We start from the raw sequence: 20,126 nt of genomic DNA on the forward strand, positions 1-20,126 counted from the left end.
TCATCATTGGAGTCCCGGAAGGAAAGATAGAATAGTACCCAAATAGTTGAAGAAAGCATGACTGAAAACTTTGTGACCTTGGCAAAAGCCTGAACCTACATTTTCAAGAAGCTGAGTTACTCCCCAGTGAGATACACACAAAGATGTTCATTCTAGGCCACCATAATTAAACTTCTGCAAATAAAGACAAACAACTTGAGGGGAGCCACAGAAACAAGGCATAGTTGACAAGAAAACACAAATTCACGTGATAATGGGTATGTCATTCGAAACTCTGGAGGTAAGAAAGATGGCATGACATTTTTCCAGTATTGAAGTAAAAGAACTGTCAACCATGAATTCTAAGGCCATGAAAGTCCATGGACTTGGAAAAGCGGGGGCGGGGGTGGGGGGGAAGTTATACACTAAAGGCTCTAACACTGCAAGGGAGGATGGCTCCTGGGGAGACTGAACGAACACATGCTGCCTCAAAATATAATGAGTAATTAAGGCCGTTTTCCAAAGACAGCTAAAATGTTTTTGCCCCTTTTTACTTTTGTGATGATGACTGTTTCTGTATTCTTTTAGAAAGACTGTTGGATATCTTCCATCACTGACAAATTTCAAAGCATTTACCACTATGTGTTTCTCTTCCCAGTGTGTGAAATCATCTTCTTTGCTACTCCTAGGGAGTTGTTTCTGACTAGGCTTGAGAAGGCAAGACCAAGTTAGGAGTTGGTGTCTCTTTGGGAAGCCATGTAAAGCATTTTGGATGGAATTCTTGCCTTTGCTTTGGCCACCAGCGGTTACACTAGCCAACCAAGTTTCACTGAAAAAGAGATTGTGTTCAGTTGGGTCAGCTGTTCATCATGATAACACCAAATTCTTGTCAAGATTAGACTTGTCCCATTCAATGGGAGTAGTTGTTTGTTTATTGAAGAAAAATTTGGCTTTTCTGATCTCCTCAATGTAAGACCCTTTTCAGATGGGTCGAAAGGGAGGAAGACAGAGCCTCAGAAAAGAGAGATGAAGAAGAAAGGTAGAAGCACTAATAAAAACGAAAGACAAGAATCTGAGATTAAAAGGCTCCATCAATGCCTGGTTTCTGTTTCTAGAAGTGTCTAAGCGCCTTTAACTTTTCCAAGTTTTATTTGGTAACCTTTATTTCTTTTGATATTCTTTATATTAAATCGATTGGCCATGTAGAATTCTACCCATTCCTTAGATAAGAAAATCATTGCCCATATTTTACATGGCACAACAAACTGGCAACTAGAACTTGAAACTAATTTAGTATCCTACCTATTGTCCTGTGGACTTTTGCTATAGACTTAAATCTCCATGTGACTTCAATAATCTGCTCCGTTCTGGTCCCTCACTGGCAAGTAGACTCCAAATAGACTTTGCCACTCAGTGATGAGGAGGTAATTTTGTCATGACTAAATGGATCTTGCAAAGAATCACTGAAGAGAGGCCCTTTTCACTTGGGAAACCACAGCTTGAAGGCTCAAAGCTGTGAAAGATAAATTAACCTTCCCTCGGACTTTGTCCAACCTGCCAAGCAAACTGGAAGTAATTATTTTATATGGAATGCTTATTGCCATTACAGTGGCAGGGACTTGATTTCACCATTTAGCAGACCCATCTGTTCCTTCCTTGGCAGGCACTCTGATCGCATGTCACCTGGGGCCCTGGCACTCCTGGGCTTTGATGGCAGGGTATGTCCAAGGCTAAGATGTAGGGTAAAAAGAGAGTGAAGAAGTCTAACTGGAGAAGCGGGAATAAGTGTGAAATGATAAATACCCTTAGAGGCATAGTAGTATTCAAAGAGTTGACCGGAGAGTGCACATTCCAAAAATTAGAAATAATACACTGTGGTCACAGCCCAGGCCCTGGTGCTACCACTTGCTAACTCTGTGATCTTGGGCAAGTTACATCATCTCTATGTGCTTCAATTTTCTCAGTTACAAAATAGGCTTAATAATACTTACCTCACTGAGCAGTACGTGAAAGTGGTGTAAAGGGCTTAGTGAATAAGTATTTTGTAAAAATGTTACCTTCTATGATAAAGAGTTCAGAAAGGACAGAGCCCTCAGCGGCAGGGGGTCGGGGGGGGGGCGTTGGAAAGGGCTTTCTTTGGATTGGAAATAATGCTGTCTTTTTTTTTTTTTTTTTTTTTTTTGGTCTTTTTAGGGCTGGACTCTTGACATATGGAGGTTCTCAGGCTAGGGGTCCAGTTGGAGCTACAGCTGCCAGCCTATACCACCGCCATAGCAATGCAGGATCTGAGGCGCGTCTGTGACCTACACCACAGCTCACGGCAATGGCAGATCCTTAACAAACTCGCATCCTTATGGATACTAGTCAGATTCGTTTCCGCTGAGCCATGACAGGAACTTCCATAATGCTATGTCTTTTTGCTTCACTTTCACCCTATTTCGTGGCTCAGTCTGCTTCATTGGTCAGGCTGGCTGGTCTAAGCCTGGTCACCTGACCAAGGAGGAGCCAATAAGAGTTCTTCCCCAGAAAAGGTGCAACTGCGAAAGCCGTCGTCTTCCTGATGGCTGAGACTCTAAGAAGGAAAACTTGGTGAGATGGTGGCTGAGTTTCCTGCTGAGTGGACCAGAGAAGGCAGGATAGGGAAGGCTTTGAGGCCTAGCTGTGAGTTCTTCATTTGGTAAACAAACAGGCACTGGGAGGAGTTTCTGAGCAGGGACGTGAAACCTGAAAATGAGCATTTTAGGAAAACCTACATCTCCCCCTTCAGAGCTGAGGAGTCTGTTCCCTAGAAAATATCTACTTTTTAGTGACACTGAAAGTTATTTATCATTGTAGATGCTGCACAAATTGTGTATTCAAGATTTAGTAACATCAGTAGTCTCCAGCTTCTAGCATGTTGACAGCATTTTTCCTTTAAATAAGGAAGTTTGTGCTGTCCTGGCTGTGCCTGAACTATCTTTCCAATTGACCCAGTCTAATGTTTCGGACTAGACAGTTCCTTCTCATTTCCTTAGGGGAAAAGTTGCCAGTAATTTCTGTTGAGATCAGGAGCTATTTGGTGTCAGGTACCACATGGCAGCAAGAAACAATGAGCACATATGAACCATCACTTAAGGTCTTGCTGAGACCGTCTTGTTGTCACGATGAGGAATACGCATTAAAAGATACCCTTACATCTTCATAAGCAACGCACCAGTCATGGTAAATGGCATGCCCCTATGTTCCTGGAACTCTGATTTCTGATGAGACGCTAAAGAGAAGGGAACAGTTCTACCATTCTTCTGGCTTTCATGTGCCGGGTGACCTGGCTGTCAAGTCATTCCTGACTTTGATGCCATTTCCCTGCTTCATGATATTGTTGGGAGGATTAGTCAGGATTCCATCACCCTCCCCAAATTCCCTTGCAATGGCCTTTTGCAGCCAAGTCCTCCCTTCACCCTTGGCAGTCACTGATCTGTTTGCCATCATGATACTTTTGTCTTTTTCAAAATGTCGTATCAGTGGAAACATGTAAATATAATGTTTGGAGATTTTGTTTTTCACTCAACATTAATGTCTTTGTGATTAATCCATGTTGTCATATTTACCAATAAAGCATTATTTTTTGTGGCTGAAAAGTATTCCCTTGTATGAGCATCCCATAGTTTATACATTTGCCCACTGAAGGGCACAGTTTTTAGCTTTCAGTTATTACAAATAAATTGGCTGTGAACATTTACATGATCAATCCTTACTTGGATCTTTGCTTTCTCTTTTCTTGGGTGCATACTTGAAGTTGAATGGCTGGGTCAAATCAGAGGTGTCTGGTTATAAGAAACCACGGAAACATTTTCCAGAGTGAGTCTCCATGTGGCATTACTACCAGTGACATATGAGAGTTCCAGGTACTTCACGTACTCACCAGTAGTTGGTATTATAAATTATATTTTAGTTTTAGCTATTCTAATAGGTGAGGTTTTAAACTTCCATTTCTTTATCAGTCAATGACATGGAGCATCTCTGTGTGTCTGCCTATTTCTGGTCTGTATAGCTTGTTTAGTAAAGTATCTGTTCCCATCTGCCCAGTATCTTTGATTTTTATTTTTGTCTTTTCTAGGGCCGCACCCATGGCATATGGAGATTCCCAGACTAGGGGTCTAATCGGAGCTGTAGCCGCCATTCTACGCCACAGCCACATCAACTCGGGATCCGAGCTGAGTCTGTGACCTACACTGCAACGCCGGATCCTTAACCCACTGACCAAGGCCAGGGATCTAACCTCAACCTCATGGTTCCTAGTCGGATTCGTTAACTACTGAGCCACCACAGGAACTCCCGTCAGTTTTTTTAAAGTTGAGAAATAATCCACATACTATAAAATCACCCTTTTAAAGTATACAGTTAAGTGGGTTTTTTGCATATTCATAAAGTTTTGCAGCCATTCCCATTCATCAGCCCAAAAAGAAACCCCATAATCACGAGCAGTACTTCTCCTTCTGCCCTTCCTGGCATCCTCTGGAAACTACTGATCTAGTTTTTGTGTCTATGGATTTGCCTGTTCTGGGTAATTTACTTGAATAGAATCATGTAATATGGGGACTGGCCTCTTTTCATTAACATTATGTTTTTAGTGTTCATCTATGTTGCAGCATATATCAGCTCCTCGTTCCTTTTTCCAGTTAAATATTCCATTGTATAACAGTTAATTTACCCATTCATCAGTTGCTTTGCCTTTCCATATAAATTTTATAATCAGTTTATATATAGCTACCAAAAAAATCCCAGCAGGTATTTGATTGGAATGCATTGTCTGTAGATCAGTTTGGTGACAATTCACATCTCAGCTATTTGAGTGTCCCAATCCATGAATATGGTCTGTCTCTGTATGTACCTAGAACGTCTTTGATTTATTTCACAAATATTTTGTGGCAATTAATGTGCTTTTTAGTTCTAATATTTATACTTGGTTCTTTTTTATATTTTTACATCTTGCATTTATCTGCTGAAATTTTCTTTCTTTCCTTCTTCGATTTTTTTTTTTTTCCCAGTCGCAGTCATGGCAAATGGAAGTTCCTGGGCCAGGAATTGAATCCAAGCTTTAGCTGCCTCCTACGCCACAGGTGTAGATCCTTAACCCACTACACTGGGCCAGGGATTGAACCCTTGCTGCCACAGAGTCAACCCGGATCCTTAACCTGCTACACCCATCATTTCATTTTTTCTAAAGGTTATTCCCTCTTTTGGGAGCATGGTTAAAATAGAAACTTGAAAGTGTATGTCTGCAAATTCCAGCATCCATGTCATCTTCAGGTAGGTGTGCATTGATCATCTTTTCCTCTTCTAGATATTGAGATATTTCTGATTATTTGTGTGTAGATTAATTTTGAATTGTATCCTGAACCTTTTGGATATTATGTTAAAAGCAAAACACTCCCGGTTTCATGAAATCATATGGAGAGTGTTCTTTATTTGTATGTTTTACCAGACAGTGAGCCAGGTAGTGTTCAGACTTCATGTTTCTACCTGCCCTCTCAGAGCTGTGGTTCCAATGTCAGTTCAGTTTCAAAGCCTTTGTCATGATATTTTGAATGTGAATGGCACCTAGGTGCTTGGCAGTGGGGCAGTGGTCCACTCTGTAATTTGGTTCTTAAAAGCTTTTGGCATGTTGTTGGGGATCAGATCCATGTAGGCGTAGCTCAAGGTGTGTATGCATTTGGGCCTTACCTTCTCAAGCTCTGTGTTCTCAGTGACTTCCTAGACACTAACTGGCTTACAAGAATTTCCTTTCCTGGTCTTTTGACTAAGAAGCTGTGGCTGAATTTCGCCTTCCTGTCATGCCCTTCCCACACAGTTTGTCTGCTTCTGGGCTACTTGGCGGGAGGATATTCACAGAGAGAGAACAATGAGCATTTTCCTCTTGCTCCTGGGATGCGTCTCCCTGGCCAGAAAAAAAGGATTCTGTCTCTCTGAGTTTTAGGTACCTGCTCAGCATCTGGTGCCCTTATTACTACCAGAACTGTGTGATTACTTGGGGCTGGAGTGAGAAAAAAATGGGGAAAAGGTGGGGTTTTCCCAACTCTCTATCATCCAGAGAACCCTCTTCCCATTTTTTAGGCCAGAAACAACTCTTTTGAAGTTCTGTGTAGGTTTCAAGATGCCTCTGAATCTGGGTCAGGAGATACTGGAAGAGGAAAAATGGGGAGCTTACTACTTTTTTAGCGGTACTTAGAATTCTGGTTTCCATCCCTCACCTGCCTGCTGTCATTTACTTTCCAGAGTCGTCAAGTAGCTACTCCATGCATTTTGGCCAGAGTTTTTAGTTTTCATTGAGGACCGACTCCTTTTGGAACAGAATCCAAATGCTCCTTTATTTTTGATGAAGGGAAAACGATCTTTTGAGGCATTAACTAAGCTCTGGTCCTTTTTAAAACCATGAAAATTACATAGAGTGATAGGGAAGCAGGTGACTCTAGAACCAGCTGCTTGGATTAAAATTTTGATTCTGTCACCTTCTAGATGTGCAACATTTAGCAAGTTACTTGATTTCTATGAGTCAAAGAGACGTCTTTGATACTAACAGAAGATACTTTGTAGGGTTAATATTATGAGTTTATATTTATAAAGCATTAGAACATTGCCTGACACCTAGTAAGTGGTCTCTAAGTGTTTTTTATATAAACTGTTGTCTATTGGTGCCATAGACGTTTCCCTTCTGCATTTCCCAGTTCCCTTGGTGTTTAACTCATTATTTTTTGTAGAAAGCTACAGAGTAGAATAAAAATACCGTGGGCATTAGAATTAGGATGATCTGAATTTAAGTCCAGTGTAAAATATCTAGCCCAATATCAGTCAATGAAGGGAACAGTGTAAATGTTCCTTTCCCCTTAATTTGAAAGAAAACTTATAATGCCCACAATTCACTGTTCCTGATTATTGTCCTATTGCTCCTTCTTCATGCATTCATTCATCAGTTCATTTCTTGATTTGTTTATTGATTAATACATTAACTCACTTATTTTAAAAATTTTATTTTCCTTTTTATTTTATTTATTTTTTCCGCTGTACAGCATGGGGACCAAGTTACACGTGCATGCATACATTTTTTTCCCTCCCTTTGTTCTCTTGTGATATAAGTATCTAGACATAGTTCTCAATGCTACTCAACAGGGTCTCATTGTAAATCCATTTTCAAGAGCAATAGTTTGCGTTAAAAAGTTTTAAATACCTCCTTTGTGCCAGGACATGGGTTAGGTGCCAGGGTGATATTAGTGAGCAAAATAGACAAGATTTCTGCCACCATGGAGGTTACGCTCATCAAAGAGTCATCTGAACGTACAGTTATAAATGATGATGGGCACACAGTATTTTCTGAACATGTAACAGAAGGATCTGAGCTCACTGGGGGAGGTGAGGGAGGAGGGTGGTCAATAGTGGCTTGAGCTGAGCTCCGAATAATGAGTGGGAATGAAATTGGCCCCCCTGGCGAGGAAGGGTTAGAGAGGAGAGCTCTTTCAGGGGCCCTGTAGTGTGATGAGAGTGGCATCTTTGGGAACTAATGTAGTTGATGGGGTGGTTGGCGAGGAGTTCAGAGGAGAAGACCATCAGAAAGGGATGAGACAAGACAGAGAATTAGGTTGGGGGAGGCCTCTTGAACTTTGTGAAGGACTGTATTATAATAGCAAGATGAGGAAATTGAACATTTTATTTTTAAATTTTACTTTTTAAACAGTCTTTATTTTGTTTTTTATTTCTATTTTTTTGGTCTTTTTAGTGCCACACCTAAGGCACATGTAAGTCCCCAAGCTAGGGTTTGAATCAGAGCTGTAGTTGCCAGCCTACACCACAGCCACAGCAGCATGGGATCTGAGCCATGTCTGCAACCTACACTACAGCTCACGGCAATGCCAAATCCTTAACCCACTGAGCAAGGTCAGGGATTGAACCCATGTCCTCATCGATCCTAGTTGGGTTTGTTACCGCTGAGCCACGAGGGCAACTCTGAAGTTGAAGATTTTTAAATGGGATACAAGGTGGGATAGGAAGGGACAGTGATGTGGTCAGATTTACTCTGGAAAATGACACCCATGGCTACCTCCCTGTTGCTGGTTTGAGGCTTACAGTCATGGCTCCAAGTCTAGGTTTGTTTAGAATCAGTGTCTTCCATTCTTATTTCCTCTGGGTTCTTAAGGGCACCACCAGTCTCTTCACAGTGAAAGTCAGAAGGCTTGGCATCAGCATTTGAAGATGTGGTTGAGAATGACATCTTCTGTGTAATGTTGTCCCCACACTTTCCAGGTGTATTTTGTTGGTTTAGGCAAATCATCTTCCTCTGGAAGCCCTGACATCAAAAACTGTAGTAATGGGAGTTCCCGTCATGGCTCAGTGGTTAACGAATCTGACTAGGAACCATGAGGTTGTGGGTTCGGTCCCTGCCCTTGCTCAGTGGGTTAGGATCCGGCATTGCCATGAGCTGTGGGGCAGGTCGCGGACGCATTGCTGTGGCTCTGGCGTAGGCCGGCGGCTATAGCTCCAATCGGACCCCTAGCCTGGGAACCTCCATATACTGCAGGTGTGGGCCTAGAAAAGACAAAAAAAACCAAAACAAAAAAACCCCCCAAAAACCAAAAAACAACAAAACAAAACAAAAAACTGTAGGAATGAGTTCTCTTTGTGCTGAGAAAGACTGAAAGGGACCCACCAAGAGAGGTACAGAGGGAAGATGAGAGTCCTCACGATATGTGAATTTATGGAACCAGTTAATCCTGAAACTCCACTCCTCCTCTTTCCATGGCTTGGGTTTCCTGGGCCAACAAATTTCTTTTTGTGCTGAAGCCAGCTTACAACCACAAGAGTCCTGTCTGATACATTCTTTCAAGGAGTTCTCAGGGAAAAAAAAAAGTTCTCAGGGACCAAGTGTTGCTTTGTGTGCTAATTAATTTCACTCAAGGATTAGCTGGGGTCACTCTGTCCTTCGGATTTAAGAAAATTTGGCACACATTTTCCTCCCATGTGTGCAGAGGGAAAGGGCCATGTTTTTCCCTTGGGATTCATGGGTGTGGGTATGGGGGTGTGTGTGTGGGTGTGTGTGGGGGGTGTGGGTGGGTGGGTGTGTATGGCCGTGGGGGCAGGAGCTAGGGGAGTGAGAAGGGAGTACGTGAGAGTCCTCTGGCACCTGGTTCCGCCCTGGGTGGACTCTCAACCAGATTCGGTTCTTACATCTGGCAACTCTTCTCTCTCTCCGCCTTTCAAATCAGGAACACAATGCTGTTTCTTCGATTACCCCAAATCATTGTCTTGATTTGAGTATGTTGGGTAGGTCTTGCTCCAAGTCTGGGTGGCAGAGATGTTGACATTTCAAAATTGCAAACAATTTAAATTTAGACGTCAAATCTTAAGATACCCCAGAGTATCTCAACGATCATGCTTCACGGTTATGCTTCTGTCTCCCGGGACGCCCTTCTCATCTTACCCTGGCAGTGTCGTCCAGTCCTCCGTACTTTGAAATTCCTGTGTAGACAGGTTTCCCATCTTCTGATTTCACTGGCTCCTTGTAGAACCTCCCACCTAGAGCAGCTTGGAGACTTATACCACTTACAAACACAGTCTCTGCCTTGGGAAAAACTCCTAACTAGCTGTTAAATGAAGGCTTTTTTTTTTTTTCTCTCCCCACCCCCTTGCGCTATCTACATTCTCTGTTTTTTGCCTTTTTAACATCTCCTTTAATTTGTATTGTGATTCTTACTTCCTGCCCCCGAAGGGCAGCAAAAAACAAAGCAAAAAACTTTTGGCTTTGACACTTAATGGTGTGCTTTGCGCTCACTGAGCAAATAGCTTTGGAAGGATCATTTTCCCTCATCTACTGGGATCCGGGGAGAGGCCCCAACCCTCCTCGCCCCAGCCCCTGCAACTCAGTAATTCTAAGGTACCAAGTTTGGCATCAGCTCTGAGCAGTGTCTTTTGTGTCATGCAACTGTTCCCCTTTCCTCCTTGCCCCCAGGACCAGTAGGTGCTTTGACAAAAGAAAGAAAGAAAAAAAAGAAAAAAAACCAAACCTGAATGGGTTCCAGCTCTTCTCTTGCCTTTTTCTCCCAGGTCTCATGTTACTTGAATGAGGAGGCTGTCGAGTGAACCTCCTATATTCTGCCTTTTGAGTTGACAGCTTCCCTTTCTCTCCTGCCATGAGAAAGCTTTCAGGGGCTCAGGTGTGCTCCCTCTTCTCTGGCACAGAGATGGAGCAGTGCTCAGCCCTTGCCTCTGCAGTAGCTGTCCCTGACATTGCTGTCCCTCTGCTGTCTGCTTATGTATCTTGTTCCAGGGAACACCACTGTTGGTGGTTGACCTTTCATCCTAGGCATAGCTTTCTTCTCGAATACAGAAGAGGGAAAAGCAGGAAGGGCAGAACAGGGAGGTGTGCTTTCTGGGGCCAAACACATGGCCTTACTACTACCACATCAGTGTTGTAGTGGATTTTCCTAACTACAGCCCAGAAGATTGCCTGTAGGAGACAGAATGAGATTATAAATGCCCCTTTCACCTTTTCTTCTTCTCTGTAAACTATAAACTGTGCCACGCAAGTGTTACCCACATCATTTTTGTATCCTTCCTATTCCTAGCCCATATATTCCACATGCCAGATCCTAAAAAATTGTAAAGGCAATCTAAAAGGTGAAAAGATGTCAGGGGTCGCTAATAATGTTAGTCAACAATCAATCATTGCTGTCACCATTACTTTTATGGAGCACTTAATTATATACTAAGTACTCTGCAAAAGTCCTTCAAGTGGAATGTCTCATTGAATACCCCCAACAATTATATAAATTAGATTTGATCTTTCTCTCTATCTTATAAACAGAGACAGAGAAGTTGAGCCATTTAAACCCAACAAATTTGTACTGGAGCCAGAATTTGAGCCCAAACTACCTGCACTCTGTATGCTGAATCACATACTGTATTCATGCATGTCTTGGATGTATAGGGACTGTGATCTTGACTCTTGATGGATGTAGTACATTTGTTAATGGGACAATTCTTATCTCTGCAAGGAGAAGCAAAGGGAGTTTTTCTTCTTTGAATGTTCTTTGTTTTGTGTTTTCTGTAAACATCAGTCTTCTTTGGATGATTTCAACTCATAATACTCTGATGCCAGGTAGACTTAAGGAGTTCACATTCCCTGAGAGGTATCTTTGGAGCAAAACTGGAAGTTTATAGACTATTTCTCTCATCCTAATACTGAAGAAGTGTTTTAAGGAAGAGAAAGGCCAGGGATATGGCATGCAGTATGGAAAAGCAAAGCAGAGAGATATGAAAAGGTCCAGAGTTTGTATTTTTGAAGGAAACTAAAAGGCTTGGTGATTCCTTACTGGAGAGGGAATTTATAACTCTGTCATTTAACAGCATACAACCATGAACCAGGCCCTGGCTATGGACTAAGTATTGAGAATGTAGCATGACAGCCTGGTCCTTGTCCCTTGGGGCTTACATTTTAGTGGAGGTAGATGGACAGAAATAAACAAACAACTGTGTTGATTTCAGGTAGCGATAGTGGGTTAGAGACTGGCTAATCCAAGGCTTCTGGGAAGACTTTGAAGAGGAGACATTTGAGCTGAGGCCGTCTATGCTTGGGTTTATTTCTGGACTTTTTATTCTGTTCTGATAAAATCCCTACAAAAATTCCAGTGGAATTTTTCATAGAACTGGAAGAAAAATTCTAAAATTCATATGGAACTACAAAAGATGGCAAGTAGCTAATGCAATATTGAGAAAGAAGAACAGAGCTGAAGACATCATACTACCTAACTTCAAATTGTATTGCAGAGCTATAGTCATCAAAACAGTAGGGTGCTGGCATAAAAAAAGACACATAGATGAATGGAACAGAATACAAAGCCCAGAAATAAACCCAAGCATTGATAATCAAGTGATTTCTAACAATGATGCCAAAAATACAAAATAAAGAAAGGACAGTCTCTTTAGTAAATGATAGGAAAACTAGTATCCATATACAAAAGGAGATTGGACCCTTATCTTACACTACTTATACCAATATACTCTTAGTGAAATTCCACTATTTAACATAGTATAATTAACTATAGTCATCATGCTATAGATTCAGTCTCTAGATTTATTCATGCTACATAACTGCAACTTTGTGTATATATGATGGAATATTACTCAACTGTAAAAAGAATGAAATAATGCCATTTGCATCAACATGGATGGACCTAAAGATTTTCATGTTCAGTTCAGTAAGTCAGGCAAAGACAAATATCATATGATATCACTTATATCTAAAAAAATGGTATGAATGAATTTATTTTGAAACCAAAATAGACTCACAGATAGAAAACAAACTTATGGTTACCAAAGGGGATATGGTGGGGTAGGGGGAGATCAATTAGGAGTTTGAGATTAACATATACCCACTAATATATATAAAATAGATAAACAATAAGGATCTACTGTATAATACAGAGAACTATACTTAATATCTTCTTATATATGTATAACATATATATGACTGAATTATTTTGCTGTACACTTTATACTAACTGTAAATTAACTATAGCTCAACTTTAAAAAATGGTTTAAAAATATTTTATCTATTTTTAAGTAATATGATTATGTTTTTATTTGATAAACTTTTTTTTTTTTTGCATCTTTCTTGTGCTTGGAGTTTATAGAACTTCTTGGATTCTTGGGCTTATAGGCTATGTTAAATTGGAAAAAAATTTAGTCATTATTTCTTAAAATATTTTTTTCTGTACCAGTGCTTTTTCAAGCACTCTAATGACACATAGGATATACTACTTGAAGTTGTGCCACTGCTAACTGATGCTCTATTAATTTATCTTCTTTGCTTTTTCTTTTTCATTTTAGTTTGTATTTTTGTGCCATCAATTTCACTGATCTTCTCTTCTGCAGTGTCTAATCTGTCATTAATCCCATCTGGTACTTTTCCTCTTACACATTGTAGTTCTTATTTGTTCAAAGTCATTTTGGATGTTTTTAAGGTTGTCTATGTTTCTACTTAACTACAGTCTTTCCTCTTTGTTTTTTAATATCTGGGATGCATTAAAATAATTTTAATATCCCTTTCTATTAATTCTAATATATGGGTCAATCCTGGCTTAGTTTCAGTGGGCTGATTTTTCTCCTCGTAATGGACTCTATTTTTTTTTTCCATTTCTTTGTATGCCTGGTAATTTTTGATTGGATACCAGATATTTTCCAGTAATATGCTCAGTCCAGGGGGACTCTGTGCAGATCTACAGAGTCTTTTTCTGTGTGACTCTTTCCTCTTGGTACTCTGTGTGCAAATACTAGCTGCCATGCTCTCCTTGGACACTCATGTTCATCCCTTAATCAGGGAATTTACCTAGCACCACCCGAGTTTCCTCTTCATGTGCCATGGCCTGGAAGCTCTCTCAATGGAGTAAGCTAGAGAAACTACAGGGTTCCCCTCATTTTTCTCCTGCCTCGCCTCAGGGACCACTGTCCTTTGTTGACTGATGCCCAGTGTCTTGAAAACCATTGTTGAAAGCATTTTGTCTGCATTTTAGTGATTTGGGGGAACAAAGGTCCATGTTACGGCATCATGGCTGAAAATGAAAGCCCTAAAGGTTATTTTTTAAATAAATGACTCATAATAACAGAAAGGGTTGCTAATAATATGTGATCCCTTTGGCTTTCAGATGTCTCCTGGGATGACTCAGCACAGTAGGTGAGGATATATTCATTACATATTCATTACAAAAGATAATGAACATTTTACTTTTAAAACATTCTAATACTAAGGTGCAGAATATGTGAGTGTAGCAGTACCGTAGTTAAACACTGACTAATCTTTCAGAACTCTGGGAGCTGAATTTGATACAATGTCAGTGACTGTATTCTCAGTGTACCGGACAATTACTGATGACAGCCCATCTATGATGCTAATGGAACAAATAATGATTCTACAAAGTTTTGGAACAGATGGGCCGTTATTTCTGTTTCTCCAAAGTCGATGCTCAAGATAAGAGTAAATTCATTTTCTTCCAACCAGGGAATTTTGTTTATGACATGGAAAAACTCATTGCTCATAAAGAACTGGAGTTAGCTTGCCATTGACAAGGGGCTGAGAAGACTCCAGGCAAATAGTAATCACTTTCATAGATATTATCAAATAAAAAATAGTATTAACTATCAGTTATAAGGAGAGCAAACTGGTGGCTTGAGTGTAGTATCCTTCCTGCTCCTAGGTTTTAAAAATCAGGAGATTTCACATAAAAATCCAGAGTTTCAGTTCCTCTCTGATGAAGGAATCTCCCAATTAATAAACTTGACCCCTTTAATTCATTTATATTAGCTTCTTTGCCTTGCATTCATTTGAATTTACAATCTCTTCCTCAATACTTCATCTTCCCTATTTTTTTTCATTGAAATATCTTCCTAATGCTTACAGTATTGTGAGGAGCAGAAATATATCATTGAAGCAGGATTGCTTTAAAAGGCACTTTAAACTTATTACTTCTGTCTTCTGATGGTTTAAAATAATGGCCCCCAAACCTTTGACACTACTTCCATTGAAGCAAGGGATCTATGTCTTTATTTTTTTCCCCCACCTTGAATCTAGACAAACTTATGATTCAATTGGAACCAGTAGAATGTGGCAAAAGTAATACCGTGTGATTTCCTAGTGTAGGTAATAAAAGGTATTGCAGCTTTTCTTTTGTTTGCTGAGAAACCTGCTTTTGGAAGTAGAACTGCAGCTGCTGGTTATGCATTTCTACCACCCAGAGATAGAATAGCCATATTATGGTGAAGCCCAAGCCACATGGAGTAAGACCTGTAATCAACAGTTCCACCCAACGACCTGGCCAATGGCCGTCATGAATGGTCAGACCCGAGTGAAGATGCCTCCAGGTGATTTTAGATTTTAACCATCAAGAACTCCTAGCTGAGACCTCAGCTACTGTGGAATATAGACAAACTGTTCCTTCTAGGCACTTTCTAGATTTTGATTCATGAATGTGTCCACATGAAAAAAAAAAAAGGGTTGTTTTAGGGTGCTAAATTATGAGGCAACTTCCTATACAGCCATAGTAACTGTGACATAGCTATTTCAAAACTTATTTGAAGGAATTCAGATAAATTGGAATTTAATGTGTTCATTAAAGAACACATACACTGATCTGAATCTCTCTCATCTATAAAATGAGGATGATAATTTCTGTCTAAGTAAGGGAATGAAAGTAGGAAAGCATTTACTATGCCAGTGCCAGTGCCTGCACATGGTAGGTTCTTGCTTTTATTTTAATTTTAATTTTAATTTTATTTTATTTCATTTTAGTCTTTTGTCTTTTTAGGGCCATGCCCAAGGCATGTGGAGATTCCCAGGCTAGGGGTCTAATTGGAGCTGTTGCCAGATCTGAGCCGCATCTGCAACCTACACCACAGCTCACGGCAATGCCAGATCCTCAACCCACTGAGTGAGGCCAGGAATCGAACCTGCAGCCCCATTAGTCAGATTAGTTTCTGCTGCTCCACGATGGGAACTCCCGGTTCTTGCTTTTAAAAACATTTAAAACAAGAGTTCCTGTCGTGGCTCAGTGGTAATGAACCCAACTAGTACCCATGAGGCAGTGGGTTCAATCCTGGGCTTTGCACTGTAGGTTAAGGATCTGGCATTGCCTTGAGCTGTAGTGTAAGTCACAGACAAGGATTGGATCCCATGTCTCTATGGCTGTGGTATAGGTCAGCAGCTATAGCTCCTATTCAACCCCTAGCCTGGGAACTTCCATATGCCTCAGGTCTGGCCCTAAAAACAAAACAAAACAAAACAAAAATTAAAACAAGAATAACTTATCATTGTGTAACACTAGTTGCACAACAGAGATTTAGAAGGGACCCTAGTACAAAGATGAGTTCATCTTATCCTGTTGGTACTTTTACCCCCCAATTATGGCCTCACATTACAAATGGAACTAGTGCTGAAGAAATTATTTGGATTCTGAATGAAAAATCTGGTTAAATGGAAGGCACATTGCACAAAGGCAGCATTCTAGGTACTTTGGTAAAAAAAATAAAACATGACTTTTTTACCCTTTAATCAGCTGTAACTGGGACTTGAAGGTTTTTCAGGTAAATGAGAAAGTCAGCTAATTCCAAGAATCATAAAAATTTTATATTTTTAACTGTTTATTTTAACTAAACACCTCCACCCTGCCCTCCACAAATATGTAATCTACATTTATAGTCTTTACCTCTAGGGCCAAAGCCTTTTCTTTGGATATGGGTTCCCTAACTGCAATTTCATAGTGCTTTTCTTGCATTAAACCATAACTGTGGTATATATTGGTTATGATTTTTACTTCAGTTTCTTTAAAGAGAAATGAGAACTTAATGGAACTCAAGAGGCATTTGAGTGCAGACCTTTTTTATATTTTTGCAGCCTAATTTGATAGCCATTTTTAAATCATTCATCATTTATTGATTCTTTTTAAAGCATGTATCTTAGTTTTGAACACCAATTTTTTTTTTTGGCATTTACATCACAAAGGTGGCTACATCTTTGAATTGGTCATGAAAACTCTCTCTAGTCCCTTGTATATTTTTGTATGTGTGTTAAATTCCATGAAAGAGTTATAGATAGGTTCAGTGGGAGGGGGAAGGGAATTATAACTTTCTACCCTAACATTGGAAAGGAGTCAGTAAAGACACCTTTTCTTTTTTTTTTCTATTTTAGGGCTGCACTCTTGGCATATGGAAATTCCCAGGCTAGGGGGAAAATTGGAGCTGCAGCTGCCAGCCAGATTGCCAACCCACTGAGCAAGGCCACGGATTGAACCCCCATCCTCATGGATCCTAGTCAGATTCCTTTCTGGTGCACCACAACGGGGACTCCCAATAAAGACTTCTTGAGTTGGGGGCCCTTTGCTGAATCTGGAAGCATAGCAGAGTTGGAAATTGGAACAATAAGGCAGAGAACACTCTCTGAAGTTGGGAAGTCATGTGCAAAGATGGGGGCGGTCAAGTTCAGGGCATATTCAATGAATGAGCGCAAGATTTCCTGGGGGTAAGATGTGTCAACAGAGAGGGTGATCTTTCTGCTTCAGTTTTCCTGGGACCTTCCTGACTTATGCCTGTTGTTCAAGAATCCCACTCAGGAGATCCTGTTGTGGTGTCCATGTCTGTGACCGACACCGCAGCTCACGGCAATGCCGGATCCTTGACCCACTGAGTGGGGCTAGGGATCGAACCCGCAACCTCATGGCTCCTGGTCGGATTCATTAACCACTGAGCCACGATGGGAACTCCCAGGGCTGAATTTTAGAAGGATCGCTTTGTTGACACTGAATATTATGCCGTGGGGGAAAGAGAAAAGAAACAGGGAAGACTAAATTGAAGTTTGCACGGTTGAGGAAATGCAGGTGAAGGCATGGCGAGGAATCTGATGTTAGAATCTAATATTGAAGCGTCAGATTCCTTGAGAGGTGCATGGACAGGGGACAGGATGTCCTGTCCTTTTCCTTGGGTCACTTTAGTGGCATGGTTTCTTGGGTAGTCCAGATCCCCCTGGGATGGGACGAATAAGAAATTAACCTTTAGGTCTTATAGCTCTCCCGGCTTGGAGACGGGCTTTCTAGGTGTGCACCGCTTTGCCACAAGATTCTGTATCCCACCTACCTTTTGGAAGGTGAACCGAAGTGAATTATTAGTCTTGAGGACTCATCTCCATTCTGGCTTCACTTCTCACCTTTAGTTTCTCATTGGCAACTTGAGAAAAGGCGGATTTCTTCAAGGGTTGTAGGGTCTGCCCTTGAGGAGGTAACCAGAAAAGAATTTTAAGAATGGAGGCCAAGCACACATAGAATTAATTTATTTTTCTCTTTTCCAAGCCAGGGAAAAAAAAAAAATTCACCTTTTCCTCTAACTCCCTTCTCCCTAGCAAAGGTTATGTTTTATCTTGGTATCTGAAAAACATTTGGATAACACAAGGTTCTCTATACAGATGTGGGGCATTTTATGTAAAAGTCACATGTGTGACTCCTCCCGTTAAATGCCCCCCCCCACGCCACCCTTCAGCACCCATTTCTTCTGGTACTTTCCGTCCTTTTTAGAGACTCTAAAATGAAACAGAAACTTTCTGCAGAGTTGACAGAGAGGAAGCTCTTTTTCTTTTTCTCTAAGATGCAGCGCTCACCCAGGAGGCTTTGTGGAGGGGGAGGTCTGGGTCCCACACGAGAGCTCTCTGGCCCAGGTGGGTACTTTCTTCTCCATCCTCCTGCCAGTTCACAACCAGCTGGCCCCGGGCTCTGCTTTGGCCAGCGTCTGCCCCTTCTCAACCAGATAACATTTTCAGGTGCTTTTTCAAGCCAGTAGAAGATGGTTTGGATGCAAAGGGGGCATGTATTTGGGTGCCGTGAACAAGGCTAACTAACATGTTGGGAATCTGTTCCCTAATTGTAGGAATCAAAATGAATTTTGAGTATTCATCTGTGAGAACAGGATCATTAACCATTGCAACAGCACAGCCAAGAAGGTGTTCCTCCTTTCAATAAATATTTGACCGTGTCCTCTATGTCAAGGACTGCTTCAGGTCTTGAAGATAGAGTGGTGAGCAAAACAGACAAAAATCTCTGCCCCTGTGGCGCCTACATGCTATGGAGGGAGAGAGGGAGGGAGGAGGGAGGGAGGGAGGTGGAGATAGAGAGAGATGATAAATAATATTGTAAATAAAATCAGTGCTAATGAAGAAAAAAATCAGGAGAGATAGGAAATGATAAGAGTGAGGGATTTTGGAATGATCGTTAGGGAAGGCAGGGAAGGCCTCACAGTAAGGTTACCTGCTTCTTTGGGTATTTCCTAGAATGAGACCAAGCCATGCCTAGTGGAGAGATGTCCCACACAAAAGGACAGAGCAAATGCAGAAGCCCCGATGTGACATGTTCAAGGAACGGCCAGCAGGCCAGTGTGCTGGAATGAACTTTGTCCATGTTTTTCACACTTTCTCTGCACAGTGAAGCCTGAACTCCGACCTGTCATAGTACATATTAGCAGTTCCATATCTGGGCTGGATTATCATTAACCCTAGGGAGCATTCGGAAAATATAGGTACTTGAATCCCTGCTCAAGCTGTTCCAGTTGAGTAGGTCTGGTGTGATGGCCAGGGACCTGTCAGTGTAGACAGCTTCCCAGGTAGTTTAGATGATCTGTAGGTCTGGGGATCAGCTCTAAATTCCAATTCATCATGATCTCCAGCTTCATTTTGGCCACAGCATCTATGGATTCCCTTTTCAGGGCAATGAAACTTTGAGGCCAGTATGATTAGTATTGGGTTCAGTTATTTTATCAGCGGGAAGAAGACATGGTGATGACAGGCCAATGTTTTCATGTCCGATGCTCAGGAGTTGCAGCACAATTTCCACTTGCACGATAGATTTGTGCTGTGCTTTGCTTTCTTTCCATGAGAACTGGCCTCAGCAGGTTCTAGTTGCTCTATTCCATGTCTCACTGTTGCCAAGGAAGGATTAAATAAGCCAGTTGTAAGTAGGGATAGGGGCACAAGTAGGATTCACCAGGAGTTTGAATGCAACTTGAAATAGCCTCGTCTTATTCTTCCTGCTTCCTCGGCCTGCTGGTCTTGTGGGCCATCATTTCCACAGTGTAGAAAACATGGCCAGTCACAGCTCTTGAGTTTTATGCCTGAGAGCTTCTGCCATGAGAGAGTCCGACTTCTAATCTCTGAATCCCAAGTCTAAGAAGTACCCGGGGGGGAGACTCAGTGGCCCTATTCCTGGTCCGATGTCTCCTGTTGAGTGGCTACAACACGGCCAGTGTCATGTAAGATCATGGCAGTTCTAGGAGCCATCAGTGAGGGCAGGTGACAGTTCCCAAATGGGCTGAGATGTATGTGAATATTTTTTACGTGTTTACTCCAGAGCTGAAACATTCCTTGAAACTTTTCATTTGAAATTGATTTAGAGCCAGGGTAATTTAGATTTAGAGCCAAAACCAAAGTCCTTAAAATTGGATAAATGACCCTCCCAGATCTAATTCTCTATTCTGTACTATAATTTTACCACATATCATTCCTATGCTGCTGCCCCTCTAGTCACACGGTCTCCCCAAGCATGGCCTATTTTTTAATGGATGAAATAAAGTGGTGTTTATTTAATTTTAATTTA

At 41.2% G+C, this 20,126-nt stretch overlaps 1 long non-coding RNA gene across 2 annotated transcripts in view; it reads left to right on the forward strand.

The window, feature by feature from the left end:
• LOC102158585 (uncharacterized) overlaps window positions 1-20,126 on the forward strand; it is a 327,382-nt gene that overhangs the window by 19,543 nt on the left and 287,713 nt on the right. Inside the window, exon 3 of one of the 2 annotated variants that reach the window (XR_014805912.1) lies at window positions 5,007-5,268. The exons of the other annotated variant lie outside the window; for it this stretch is intronic. This is a non-coding gene — a long non-coding RNA (uncharacterized LOC102158585). The remainder of the gene's footprint in view (window positions 1-5,006; window positions 5,269-20,126) is intronic. 2 annotated transcript variants of the gene reach the window in all.

This window comes from Sus scrofa, chromosome 6, assembly GCF_054392235.1.
Source record: "Sus scrofa isolate SSC_HxYL_T2T_F1_AM1 chromosome 6, Sscrofa_HxYL_maternal_Yorkshire_Landrace_v2.0, whole genome shotgun sequence".
Lineage (NCBI taxonomy): Eukaryota > Metazoa > Chordata > Mammalia > Artiodactyla > Suidae > Sus > Sus scrofa.